General features: G+C 38.2%; 1 non-coding gene across 1 annotated transcript; it reads left to right on the top strand.

The window, feature by feature from the left end:
- The first annotated feature begins 14,398 nt into the window (after nucleotides 1-14,398).
- Nucleotides 14,399-14,470, top strand: TRNAC-GCA (transfer RNA cysteine (anticodon GCA)). The gene has a single exon. It is a non-coding gene; the product is annotated as a tRNA-Cys (tRNA).
- The last annotated feature ends 524 nt before the right edge of the window (nucleotides 14,471-14,994 follow it).

The following is a 14,994-nucleotide window of genomic DNA, read 5'->3' as shown; positions in this document are numbered from 1 at the left end:
ACAGAGTGAATTAAGCCAGAAAGAAAAACACCAATACAGTATACTAATGCATATATATGGAATTTAGAAGGACTAAATATTAAAAACATTAAGCTCATGGTATCTGGCCACATTACTACACGGCAAATAGAAGGGGAAAGGTGGAAGCAATGACAGATTTCCTCTTCTTGGTCTCCAAAATCACTGAGGATGGTGACTTCAGGAAAGCGATGACAAACCTAGACAGTGTGTTGAAAAGCAGAGACCATTACTCTGCTAAAAAAAAAAAGGTCCGTATAGTCAAGGCTATGATCTTTCCCGTGATTACTTATGGTTGTGAGAGCTGGACCTTAAAGAAGGCAGAATGTCAAAGAATTGATGCCTTCCAATTGTGGTGCTGGAGAAGACTCCTGAAAGTCCTTTGGACAGCAAGGAGATCAAACCAGTCAATTTTAAGGGAGATCAACCCTGAATATTCACTGGAAGGACTGATGCTGAGGCTGAAGCTCCAGTATTTTGATCATCTGATGCGAACAGACAACTCACTGGAAAAGTCTCTGATGCTGGGAAAGACTGGGGGCAGTAGAAAAGGGCATCAGAGGATGAGATGTCTGGGTGGCATCACTGATGCGATGAACATGAACTTGGGCAAACTCCGGAAGACGGTGAGGGACAGGGAAGCCTGGTGTGCTTTAGTCCATGGGGTCACAAAGAGTGAACATGACTTAACAACTGAACAGTAATAACACTGTTTTAGGTGTTAAACTGGTAAGACCAGTTTTGTGTTGCAAATGTGTCTTCACGTAATTTTGTCCCTCAGTGAATAGAAATCAGTGTTTTGATATACTTATCCAGTCTCTCTTTGTCTTTAATGTTTTTCATTCATTTGGACTCTATAGATTCTCCAAACCATGACCATAAATATGCTGCCCTACATTCTCCTCTATTCCTTGTATTATACGTTTCTGTATGTATGCAAGTATGTATCTATTTATCTATTACTTACATGATTTATCTATCCTTCTTTTATATTTTTCTCCAGAAAGTGAAGCATTGTTTTCTAATATCCTTTACTTTAAAATTAATTATTCTCCACTGAGCTTTGGTGCTACAGTTATCATGGATCAAGTTATCATATTTACATGGCCTCCCTGTCTGTTATTTCATTTATCTGCATTAGTAACACAATATTTGTATTCATATGACTTTATAATATGTCTAGATAGGATGAGGAATTCCAAATTTTTGCCCTTCTTTTCTCAAAGCTGAATTAGATTTTCCTAAATCTCCTAAAGCTCTTAAATTGAAAAAACATGATCAAAGGAACCACATACTCACAAATCTCATCAGGATCAATTCTGTCTTTTAAAAACAGACCCTTCTTCTAGTTTCTGATTGGTATTCTATAGAAATCTCATCAGTCCTCCACACATGGATAGTATTATCAGACAAGGATTTAGAAAGTGTTTACACTCAGGCTTTGGGTCCTAACCCTTCTGCAACTAAATTGATTCCACAATTTTCCCCTTAAGTAATATTCATAGATTCAAATGTAGTTTAAATAAAACATCAACAGGTAGATAGAATAAAATTCTAGATAAAATTCATTTATATAGTTTTTTGGATAAAGGTTGGTATGTATTCAATATATGTATGTATGTACATTTATATATATGTATACACATATTTCCTATCAACTTTGAAATTACAATATTATTGTGCATCAGAAATGTAACTATATACACCCCTGCTTACCCTTTTTTACAGGAATAAACTCCAGGACACAATCATTACAGTTGTTAAATATTCACAAGGTAATGTCATAACTCTTACATATTGATAACTCAGAGCTTTTGTGAGGTATTCAAAAACCCAGGTCACCTTGTCAATGGTGAAAATATAGAGTATTACTTTGCCTCCCTATGGATATATTTTCTATTCATTTCATTGAGGTTATATCTTCTGTCAAGTTTTTCACTGTAGATTTAACCTTTCTTTTTTTCACTTGGGAAATATTTTCTGGAGAAAAGGGAAATCTATAATTTCATTTTGTCTTCATCTGGCTTCTTTACAAGAAAATATTTTAATCCTTGACTGTTATACTTTCGTAAAATGGTACAGAATAAAAGTCATCAGAATTATCTGTCTAATTTGAGTTTCTGTCCAATTTGAAAATTGAGTTTTAAAAGAATATTCAAATTAGGAAAAAAGGTGAAATATATCAGCCTACCAGGCTCCTCCATCCATGGGATTTTCCAGGCAAGAGTACTGGAGTGGGTTGCCATTTCCTTCTCTGTCTATTATTTTAATATATTTTACATAACTTTTAATATTTTAATAAATTATTTATAATCATTTTTCACGGAAATGTAGTACACTTAGGATGAAATTAAGGAATAGATAAGCAGGATTAAACCATGGATAGCAAAAGGTTAAGGAATTTTGTACAAAGATGTTATTATAGAAACATATTTTGTTTTTAAAGGGTCATTCTAACAATGTGGTGAGTTGGTTCAAAGTGAGCAAGACCAATTGAGCAATTTTGAAATGACTGAAGTAAGAGATTTTGTCCCAGGTGTTGTTGCAGTAGAAATGAGACTGATAAGTGGACTGAGTTTTCTAGGAAGTGTCTTTGATAGTACTTATGGTTGATTTAGTGTTGGGGAAGATGGGAGGGAAAGGAGTACAAACAAATGATGGAAGACTTGCAAGTCTGTGGCTTAAGCAGCAAAATGCTTTGGGATTTCATATACTAAGATAAGGAAGATGAAAAGCAGTATATTTAGGAGTTAAGATGAGTTACTCAGTTTCTGACTCTTTGGCTTTATCTGAACACTACTCACATGAGGTAGCCACTAAGGAGCTGGCAATATGAGCCAGAAAGTAAGTCAAGCATAAAGCTAGAAATATTCAGGAAGTAAAGCCACCATTTTTTCTTACCTGGAGTTCTGCAAAAACCTTCTCTGTGGTCTAACATCTGTCTAGATCTCTTACATCATCTCATACCTTCTTTCTTTCTTCAGGGTCAAAGACTGCTCCAGGGGTTTTTTGTTTGTTTGTTTGCCTAAGAACATACCAAATGTTTACACATCTCAGGGTTTTTGCCCTAGCTGCTCCTTCAGTATAGATCTTCCTCACAGAAGACAATTTCTGCCCCTCTTCCTATGTATTTCACCACCTATATTTACTATAGTTTGTTTACCCATATCACTAATGATTAGAGAAGTATCTGGACTTAATATACATTTGTTGAATGAAAGAATCTATATCTGGATGTAGGAACAAACAAGATTAACCAGGGAATGTTGTCAGAGGAAAGAAGTGGGCTCCTTGTAAAACCATCAATAATATTGTCCAGCGCACTAACTGCAGGTGACTGCACAGGCACACTAAGTGCAGCCAAGAGGAGCTACCCCACGTCCGAGATCAGGGGCAGCGGCCTAGAGTGCCAGGTTGCAAAACCCAGGAACGGCCAAGAGGAGCTACCCCGTGTCCGAGGTCAGGGGCAACGGCTGGGAGGAGCTCCACCACGTCTGAGGTCAGAGAGACGGCTGGGAGGAGCTAGGCCGAGAGAAGCTACCCTGCATCCGAGGTCAGGGTCGATGGCCGAGAGGAGATACCCCGCGTCCGAGGCCAGGGGCCGCGTGGGAAAGAGCAACCCCACGACCAAGGAGTGGTGGCTGTGCGGGAGCAGGAGGGCCTAGAGGAGCCATCCCACATTGAAGGTCAGAAAGGGCGGCGTGAGGAGATACCCCTCTTCCAAGGTAAGGAGCAGCGGCTGCGCTTTGCTGGAGCAGCTGTGAAGAGATAACCCACACCCAAGGTAAGAGAAACCCAAGTAAGATGGTAGGTGTTGCAGGAGGGCATCAGAGGGCAGACACACTGAAACCATACTCACAGAAAATTAGTCAATCTAATCACACTAGGACCACGGCCTCTTCTAACTCAATGAAACTAAGCTATGCCCGCGGGGCAACCCAAGAAGAGCAGGTCATGGTGGAGAGGTCTGACAGAATGTGGTCCACTGGAGAAGGGAATGGCAAACAACTTCAGTATTCTTGCCTTGAGAACCCTATGAACAGTATGAAAAGGCAAAATGATAAGATAATGAAAGAGGAACTCCCCAGGTGAGTAGGTGCCCAACATGCTACTGGTAATCAGTGGAGAAATAACTCCAGAAAGAATGAAGGGATGGAGCTAAAGCAAAAACAAAACCCAGCTGTAGATGTGACTGGTGATAGAAGCAAGGTCCGATGCTGTAAAGAGCAATATTGCATAGGAATCTGGAATGTCAGGTCCATGAATCAAGGCAAATTGGAAGTAGTCGAACAAGAGATGGCAAGAGTGAACGTTGACGTTCTAGGAATCAGCAAACTAAAATGGACTGTAATGGGTGAATTTAACTCAGATGACCATTATATCTACTACTGCAGGCAGGAATCCCTCAGAAGAAATGGAGTAGCCATCATGGTCAACAAAAGAGTCTGAAATGCAGTACTTGGATGCAATCTCAAAAACGACAGAATGATCTCTGTTCGTCTCCAAGGCAAACCATTCAATATCACAGTTATCCAAGTATATGCCCCAATCAGTAACGATGAAGAAACTGAAGTTGAACGGTTTTATGAAGACCTACAAGACCTTTTAGAACTAACACCCCAAAAAAGATGTCTTTTTCATTATAGGGGACTGGAATGCAAAAGTAGGAAGTCAAGAAACACCTGGAGTAACAGGCAAATTTGGCCTTGGAATGCAGAATGAGGCAAGGCAAAGACTAATAGAGTTTTGCCAAGAAAATGCACTGGTCATAGCAAACACCCTCTTCCAACAACACAAGAGAAGACTCTACACCTGGACATCACCAGATGGTCAACACCGAAATCAGATTGATTATATTCTTTGCAGCCAAAGATGGAGAAACTCTATACAGTCAACAAAAACAAGACCAGGAGCTGACTGTGGCTCAGATCATGAACCCCTTGTTACCAAATTCAGACTTAAATTGAAGAAGGTAGGGAAAACCCCTAGACCATTCAGGTATGACCTAAATCAAATCCCTTATGATAATAAAGTGGAAGTGAGAAATAGACTCAAGTTGCCTAGATCTGATAGATAGAGTGCCTGAAGAACTATGGTTGGAGGTTCGTGACATTGTACAGGAGACAGGGATCAAGACCATCCCCATGGGAAAGAAATGCAAAGAAGCAAAATGGCTGTCTGGGGAGGCCTTACAAATAGCTGTGAACAGAAGTGAAAAGCAAAGGAGAAAAGGAGATATAAGCATCTGAATGCAGAGTTCCAAAGAATAGCAAGAAGTAATAAGAAAGCCTTCTTCAATGATCAATGCAAAGAAATAGAGGAAAAGAACAGAATGGGAAAGACTAGAGATGTCTTCAAGAAAATTAGAGATACCAAGGGAACATTTCATGCAAAGATGGGCTCGATAAAGGATGGAAATGGAATGGACCTAACAGAAGCAGAAGATATTAAGAAGAGGTGAGAAGAATACACAGAAGAACTGCACAAAAAAGATCTTTATGACCTGGATAATCATGGTGGTGTGATCACTCAACTAGAGCCAGACATCCTAGAATGTGAAGTCAAGTGGGCCTTAGAAAGCATGACTACAAACAAAGTATGACTACGAATTCCAGTTGAGCTGTGTCAAATCCTGAAAGATGATGCTGTGAAAGTGCTGCCCTCAATATACCAGTACATTTGGAAACCTCAGCAGTGGCCACAGGACTGGAAAAGGTCAGTTTTCATTCCAATCCCAAAGAATGGCAATGATGAAGAATGCTCAAACTACTGCACAATTGCACTCATCTGACATGCTAGTAAAGTAATGCTCAAAATTCTCCAAGTCAGGCTTCAGCAATACATGAACCATGAACTCCCTGATGTTCAAGCTGGTTTTCAAAAAGGCAGAGGAACAAGAGATCAAATTGCCAACATCCATTGGATCATGGAAAAAGCAAGAGAGTTCCAGAAAAAAAAAAAGAAAAAACAAAAAACAAAAAAAAACATCTATTTCTGCTTTATTGACTATGCCAAAGCCTTTGACTGTGTGGATCACAATAAACTGTGTAAAGTTCTGAGAGAGATTGAAATACCAGACCACCTGACCTGCCTCTTGAGAAATCTGTATGCAGGTCAGGAAGCAACAGGTATAACTGGAGATGAAGCAACAGACTGGTTCCAAATAGGAAAATGAGTACGTCAAGGCTATATATTGTCACCGTGCATATTTAACTTCTATGCAGAGTACATCATGAGAAATGCTGGACTGGAAGAAACACAAGCTGGAATCAAGATTGCCGGGAGAAATATCAATAACCTCAGATATGTGGATGACACCACCGTTATGGCAGAAAATGAAGAGGAACTAAAAAGCCTCTTGATGAAAGTAAAAGAGGAGAGTGAAAAAGTTGGCCTAAAGCTCAACATTCAGAAAAAGAAGATCATGGCATCCGGCCCCATCACTTCATGGGAAATAAATGGGGAAACAATGGAAACAGTGTCAGATTTTATTTTGAGGGGCTCCAAAATCACTGCATATTGTGACTGCAGCCATGGAATTAAAAGACACTTACTCCTTGGAAGGGAAGCTATGATCAACCTAGATAGCATATTCAAAAGCAGAGACATTACTTTGCCAACTAAGGTCCATCTAGTCAACGCTATGGTTTTTCCTGTGGTCATGTATGGATGTGAGAGTTGGACTGCGAAGAAGGCTGAGCACCAAAGAATTAATGTGTTTGAACTGTGGTGTTGGAGAAAACTCTTGAGAGTCCCTTGGACTGCAAGGAGATCCAACCAGTCCATTCTGAAGGAGATCAACCCTGGGATTTCTTTGGAAGGAATAATGCTAAAGCTGAAGCTCCAGTACTTTGGCCACCTCATGTGAAGAGTTGACTTAATGGAAATTACTTTGATTTTGGGAGGGATTGGGGGAAGGAGGGGAAGGGGATGACAGAGAACAAGATGGCTGGATGGCATCACTGACTCGATGGACGTGAATCTGAGTGAACTCCGGGAGATGGTGATGGACAGGGAGGTCTGGCGTGCTGCGATTCATGGGGTCACAAAGAGTCGGACACGACTGAGCGACTGAACTGAACTGAACTGATTGGTAGATAGGAAGAAGAAACGTTTCTGAAAGATTGGAAAGAGGAAACCTAAACTGGAGTAGAAAACCCATAAATAGGAAACAATCTAAGTTGAAATGTGAATATATATTAACCTCATAAAAGTATATGAATCGGAAAGATAGATAAAAATGTGGTATCTGGGAAGAGGTGACTCTGTGTTTGCTTTTTGGTTTATTTTATTTATTTTTGTTTGTATTAAATACTGTACAATCTAGAGTTTATTAGAATCCTCTGAGGATAAACTGGTTGAGTAGGGGGAGATAACGATTCTAAGTCCAGGATTGACCTTAGTCTTGAGAAAATACAATTATATTCTGCTGTAATAAAGAAGGAAATGAAAAGAATGTGAGCAGATGCAGGTAAATTTGCAATCTTGAAGCAGTAAGTTAAGGGAGTTCTTACAAATAAGCATTGGTTATCTGTAAAGTAATGGGCTTCCTCTGGTAGCTCAGTTGGTAAAGAATCTGCCGGCAGTGCAGGAGACCCAGGTTCAGTCCCTGGGTCAGAAAGATTCCCTGGAGAAGGAATTGGCAAATCATTCCAGTGTTCTTGCCTGGGCCATCCCATGGACAGAGGAACCTGGTGGGCTACAGTCCATGGGATCACAAGAGCCAGACACTATTTAGCAACTGAACCACCTATCTATAAAATGATAATCAATGTGTTCAGACTGATACTAAAGGTGAAAGAATCCTAACCTTTAGAAAAGTGAGTAATAGAAAGTATTAGCTCTTGTTCCCAACATGTAGTTAACTATAAAGCAAAAATAATGAAACTTTACTAAATATTTCCCACTGCCTTATAAAGACCATCACAGAGTCCCCTGAAGCCACTTTTTGCAGTCAAGATATCATACCTAGCTTTTGGGGTTGGAGAGGGCCTTCTGGCTCTGCTTTCAGTCCCATACTGGACCTGTTCCCTTAGCTTCCCTAACCCAACAGAAATATTATAAGTAAAAATTTAAGAATTTGTCATCTTGCCCAATATGGTAAATAAAAGAAAGAGTTAAAACACTTTTGATTCTGGGAACTGATTAACATGATGGTATGAGGGGTGTCCATTGTACAAAGGGGGAAAAAAAAACCAGATTGGAAAGCAGTATAGTAGGATAAAATTAAAAATACCTTTTGCTTCTTTGGTTTTATTTTTCAGAATATTTAAGCCCTGTGAATATTTGCAGGCAGAGGAAAAGAAGTATAGTTGAAGAGGAAGGGTGTGCTAGACAGGAAGAGAATAAATTTGGAAGCAAAGTTCTGGAATGAGAAATGATAAAAATAAGAATTTAGGAAGAAAAAGCAGTTTTAATGAGTGTGAAGAACACTTTTTCCCCTTGTGATAAAGGGGGGAAGATATGAAAATAGAAATAAGCTTCATGAGATTTGAATTAGAGAAAGCCAGGGGAGGATTGGGATAGGAGATCCAAGGAAAATATTAGTTAGAGGAGGGATTTGACTTGATATTAGTTAGGGCTTCCCAGGTGGCTCAGATGGTAAAGTGTCTGCCCACAATGTGGGAGACCCAGGTTCGATCCCTGGGTTGGGAAGATTCCCTGGAGAAGGAAATGGCAACCCACTCGAGTACTCTTTCCTGGAAAATTCTATGGACGGAGGAGCCTGGTGGGCTGCAATCTATGGCGCCGCAAAGAGTTGGACAAGATTGAGCTACTTCACTTTCACTTTGGTTAACTAAATAAAAGAGCTTCCAGAAGAGTCTCAGATACAGTTGGGCTGTATAGTTATTATTTTTTTATTCTTATTTTGTAGTTTCTTTAATACCACATGCCAAGTACACATCTAGGTCCTGGAGTATTTATCTTCTTGGTCCCAGTCTACCCAGGTAGAGTTAACACTCCCTGGTGGGAAAGGCTGTTACCAAGCATTAGAGCCAAAGAATTAAAGAAGAGAAGTGATATGGTACTGTGGTGTGGATTGCTTACCCTTTTTTGCACGGAACTACAAATACTGGACAGTGACTCAGTTGTTAAAAACCTGGTTTAGTGAGTAAGACTCTTTCTCAAATTAAAACAAACAAGCAAGGAATAGGTAATGCCACAGGATCCAGAATTCAAAATTCTTCAGTGGAAAGAGAGAGTAAACATTCTTCAACTCCCAAAGAAAGTTCAGGTTCTGAGTTCTAGAGTTTCTATAATTGCAATGAACAAGCCAAAGAATGGTGATAAAGGTGAAAGGCACAATGCTTTTTAGAATAACCAGCCTATTATCCCCTAGTAATCAATGATATTAAATATTAAGTTAGTGATATCTATTTTCTTTTCGGCATCCAACTGCCCCCTTCACTCCCCACACGCATGAACAAACCATTCAATTCCATGAGCAGTGAAGTAATCATATTCCTAAATAAAATCATTTTCAGTCTTTACATCAAACTAAACATTCAAATAATAAGACCTTAACAGTTTAGCATAAAAATCTTGTTTATTCAGGGTTGCACTAATGTTTAAAACATTTTCAAACATGCTTTTCTCTTTGGATCATTTGTGTGTATCTCTAACCTGTCCAACTAATTTTCTCATCTTTTCCTTTGTGTTAAATTACACACCAATTAGTTTTCATTAATTGTTTGGAGATTAGCCCAAACTCTTTATAACCATTAATAAACTGCTAGTTATGATCTAAAAGTCCCAAAGTCTCAGGTTAAAATAGCAAACAGTCATTTATTTTACCTGTCTGTCTCCCTAGTAATAATAGATAACTCACAGCAGCCATTTTTTTTTTTTCTTCTGTCAGGAAAGCTGTACCTACATGATTAAAATCGCACTCCAAGTTCTGTTATCAATTATACCAATTAAGGTCAAATAGAATAAAACAGTAGTCTTTGGGGAAAACAATATGAGCAATATAAACTGCTATTAATTTAAAGACATCATAGGATGTGAGAGTTGGACTGTGAAGAAGGCTGAGCGCCGAAGAATTGATGCTTTTGAACTGTGGTGTTGGAGAAGACTCTTGAGCGTCCCTTGGACTGCAAGGAGATCAGCCCTGGGATTTCTTTGGAAGGAATGATGCTAAAGCTGACACTCCAGTACTCTGGCCACCTCATGCAAAGTGTTGACTCTTTGGAAAAGACTCTGATGCTGGGAGGGATTGGGGGCAGGAGGAAAAGGGGACGACCGAGGATGAGATGGCTGGATGGCATCACGGATTCGATGGACGTGAGTCTGAGTGAACTCCGGGAGTTGGTGATGGACAGGGAGGCCTGGCGTGCTGTGATTCATGGGGTTGCAAACAGTTGGACACGACTGAGTGACTGAACTGAACTGAACGTAGGTACTGATGACAGCTTCTTTTGAAATTGTCATTAATAATCTCTAGACAGTCACCTACAACCACATGTCCAAAATCCACGTTATTATGTGTTCTTTGAATTGTGGGGAAAATTAGGCCCCAGAGAAATTCAGTGTTTGCCAAAAGGATTAGCTCACTCTCCTGACGTCTTTGCTAAAGCAGTAGAGTTATTTTTGTGTTTTTTTGTTTATATTTTTTAATAATAGACATGTAATAATTATGAATGTTGCTGTCTTTCCAAAAAAGAAGAAAAATTACCAATATTTAGCCTCTTTGAAGTCAATTAAAATAATTTTGCATGTGTATATCATATAAAAAATTTTATATTTATATTATTTGCTTACCTAAAATATACTATATATTTTTTATTTAAAATAATATTTTAATTTCATTATAAGATGAAATTGTTTTTGTTAAAATGTGTGTCTATACTCAGGGTCATTAATGCTAACTTACACAACAGCAGCAAACGACAACAGTAGTCCAGAAGTCCTAAAGGTTGAACGCAATTAAAGTGTATCTGTTGTTCATCCCTTTCTGAGTGGTTTGCCTGTAAACAGATTCCTACCATTTTTTAATGCCTCCATCTTTGTCTTAAAGAAGTGAAGAAGTGTGGAGGATCAGATGGGAGATTTAATGGACCAGACTTAGTCATAAAATTCCAAGCTGATTGAAATGCAGACTGAACAAAGTAACTCTGCATTTGAGATACATCAGACACAGTTTGATAATTCTCTAGCAGTATCTTGCTTGACAGCCTACTCTTCTGATCACCAAACATTCCTTTCATACTATCTTCCACATTCTCAACTTTCTCAAATGAATAATCCCAAATCTCACCTGGTCACAGCATCTGGTTTATATTCTGGGATGTTTGAATGGTGACAGTTATCTTCATCAGATTCATGTATGAACCAAAAATGTGGTTCTGAAATCTGAAAGGTAAAAAATCATGCTTTCTGCCCCTGATGCTCCATGTACACCTACCGCAGACAAAGACAGAATTTTCTCAACAACTCTTATTTGGAAAATGAGAGAAAAGAAGATACACAAAAGTAATTGATCTATGGCATTTATGGAATATAACAAGGCAGATATTGTAAAGTCCCACTTTCTGGGAAAAAAAATAAAGATTCTCAATTAGGCACCATTGTATTCCCTCAGAAGAATGCCTGTGTTAAGAAGATCAAATTCCTTGAAGGGTGTTTCATCTTATCCTTGGTGGTCATATCTGAAGTAGCTATTGAAGAATATATCTTTCTTGGCTGCATATAACATACAAAACCCACCTCATGCTCACGGAAATGCAGATGTCTAAAAGTCATTTTTAGGATTGTAGAGTCAAAGACTTTTTAACATGGACTTGTGGTTATTTAGCCATATGATTATTTTGAAAACTTGCAAACTATTCGGTTCCAGTCAATTTCAAACACAGGAAGCAAGAACTGCCAGATTTTGTTACCAAATACCTTTCTTTTCTTTGGTATCTTGCTTATCATTGCTCTCTCCATCTTAACTTAAATTCAGATAATCTTGAACCTGTCAAGCTTGAATTGTCAGAACATGTCTTTCATTTGATCTTTGGCACAAATCTGAGTCACTCTATGCAGCTGAGAAATCTCACTGGGTCTTAGTTCTTCAAAGTCTTTTACATACCATCTCTTCTTTCTCTCAACTTTTCTTTTCCCTTTCAATTCTACTTTAAACTTGCCAATTATTTTCTCAGCTTGCATCTTTCTTACAATACTTTGCTAAAACCATCCATAATAATACATACATATCGTTAATATCTATTTTCCAAACATCTCTAGAACTATAAGCTCAGTGAGCTTTGGACTGTCTTCTAAACTATCATAGGTGACAGCTTTTAAATGCCTTCTCACTGTAATCACCGATTAACCAACCTGTTTTATTCTCCTATTAAATAAAGATGCCCACTCCTAAGCCGGTGTCACATATTCTAATTTTGGTTTATCAGCATCTCACTTGAAGGTACTGGTTTTTTTGTATTAGTCATTGTAATTAGTACTATCTGCTGCAATAAGCAATCTCAGTCCCTTTGTGCTACTCTCTCATGCAAAGCCCAGTGTGAATGTTCCTGATTGCACAGCTTTCCTAAGAAGTACTTATAGAAAAAGTGATTTAGAGATTCAGCATCCTTGAATCTAGAAATCTCATTATATTTAAGCATATCCTGAAATGACTCCTCTAAGGGGAAAAAAAGAAATTGGGCCTGAAAGTTCACTTGTTATTCTCCAGTCATATGTTTTCAATATAAATGCAGAGAAGGCTATGAAATATAGGTTAGGTATGAACCCAGGGGGAAATATCAACAACCTTATATATGCAGATAACACCATGCTAATCACAGAGGAGAGTGAAAAAGCTGCCTTAAAACTCAACATTCAGAAGACTAAGATGATGACATCCAGTCCCATCAGCTCACGGCAAACAGATGGGGAAAAAAATGGAAAAGGTGACAGATTTTATTTTGGGGGCTCCATAATCACTGCAGATGGTGATGGCAGCCATGAAATTAAAAGACACTTGCTCCTTGGAAGAAAAACTATGGCAAACTTAGACAGATATTAAAAAGCAAAGACATCACTTTGCCATGTAAGGTCCATCTAGTTATGCTATGGTTTTCCAATAGTCAAGTATTATCATAAAGAATGTTGAGCACTGAAAAATTGATGCTTTTGAATTATGGTGCTGGAGAAGACTCTTGAGAGTCCCTTGGCTGAATATTCATTGGAAGGACTGATGATGAGGCTGAAGCTCCAATACTTTGGGCACCTGATGCGAAGAGCTGACTCACAGGAAAGGACCCTGATGCTGGGAACAATTGAGGGCAGAAGAAGGGGAATGACAGAGAATGAGATGGTTGGATGGCATCACTGACTCAATGGACATGAGTTTGAGTAAACTCTGGGAGACAGTATGAAGGACAGAGAAGCAAGGTGTGCTGCAGTTAATGGGATCAGAAAGAGACGGGCACAGTTTAACTGAATCGCAACAATGACCCCAGGAAAAAAAGTGACATCAGTGAATACCTCAAATACAAAAGATAATAAAGCAAGCTTTAGTAATCCAATGGAAAATGTTCTCATTTCATTTTCTGTCATTTTACTTCCTTTGGAAAAAGTAACTTTCTACTTGGAAACTATTGTCAAACTTCACGACTAATCAATTTATAAAGTATTCATGCTTCGTAAACATTCAGTTTACTGCCATGTTTTAAAATGCAAATACTTGTTAGCATAAAGAATTTTGGCCCATTAGCTGTATTATTTTCTACATCCCAGTTCTTGTTTCCCAAACAAGTACAAATATATGCCAATTTTGAAAAATGCTTTCATTGAAAGCTTAATGTGGAAATAGTGCATGGCCACTTACTGCTAAAGATGGAGGTTTAATTAGGGCATCTCTAATGTTCTTTTTCCTGTTAACATTGTATCAAAAGTGACACCCTTGAATTTAAGCAAAAGTCATGCTAGGCTAGCATTTTAATGTGTATGGAACTTCACAGACTCTCTCCAGCTCACTAAATAATCTAAATAATCAAGATCTGTTTTCTGATGACATTTTGAAAGAATAAAAAAAAAAATTGATACAGGAATTACAATGAAAAGGCTTTTAAGGTAATTTTTGTCCTGATTTGTAAGCAATATGCTCATTACAAAAAAAAAAAAAACAAAAACAAAAACAAATAAAGAATAAAAAATTAAACAAAATTTTTCAAAGAACTTATCACCCTCCAAACAGATAAGTTCTTTCTATTTTATTGTTGCTTCTCTGTATGTGTTTTATAATAAACATGATCTTCTACATATATAGTTTTCCATTTCCATTAAGTCATTAAAATATGTGATTTAAATGCACTAATAATATTTCACCCTATATATGTCACATTATCTACTTAATCTTCTGTTAGATATTTAGGCAATTTGTAATATATTTGCTTCCCTGGTGGCTCAGACGGTAAAGCGTCCGCCTGCAATGTGGGAGACCCAGGTTCGATTCCTGGGTAGGGAAGATCCCCTGGAGAAGGAAATGGCAATCCACTCCAGCACTCTTGCCTGGAAAATCCCATGGATGGAGAAGCCTGGTAGGCTGCAGTCCATGGGGTCGCAAAGAGTTGGACACGACTGAGCAACTTCACTTTCACTTATGGACTTGACTGTATCTGTAAAACATATCTTGATGCATAAATTTTCATATATGTCTCTGAAGCATTTAGGGTATATTAATGTTTCTGAGGCTTTTAAGCAGAACTATAAAATCATGTCCTCTGAATCAATGTGTCAATCTGTACTTCTCCCAGGAATGTACAAGAGTGCTTATTGCCATCATTCTTGTTTCAATTATTATTATCGCTTCCTATACTGTCAGTTTAATAGCTGTATAGTTTTTTAAATGGTTACTTGATTTCCTATGATGTTGTATACTTTGTATGTTGCCTGCAGTCTATGTTTAGATGTGTCATGTAAATGGCTTGTAGGATCACGGCTTTTCTTCATTCAATCTATGCTGACTTTTTGCTAGTTACAAGGTATAGT

The sequence above is a fragment of the Ovis canadensis genome, chromosome 3 (assembly GCF_042477335.2).
Source record: "Ovis canadensis isolate MfBH-ARS-UI-01 breed Bighorn chromosome 3, ARS-UI_OviCan_v2, whole genome shotgun sequence".
NCBI lineage: Eukaryota > Metazoa > Chordata > Mammalia > Artiodactyla > Bovidae > Ovis > Ovis canadensis.
Note: the sequence above shows the minus strand (reverse complement) of the source record. Positions and strands in the feature narration are given on the sequence as shown.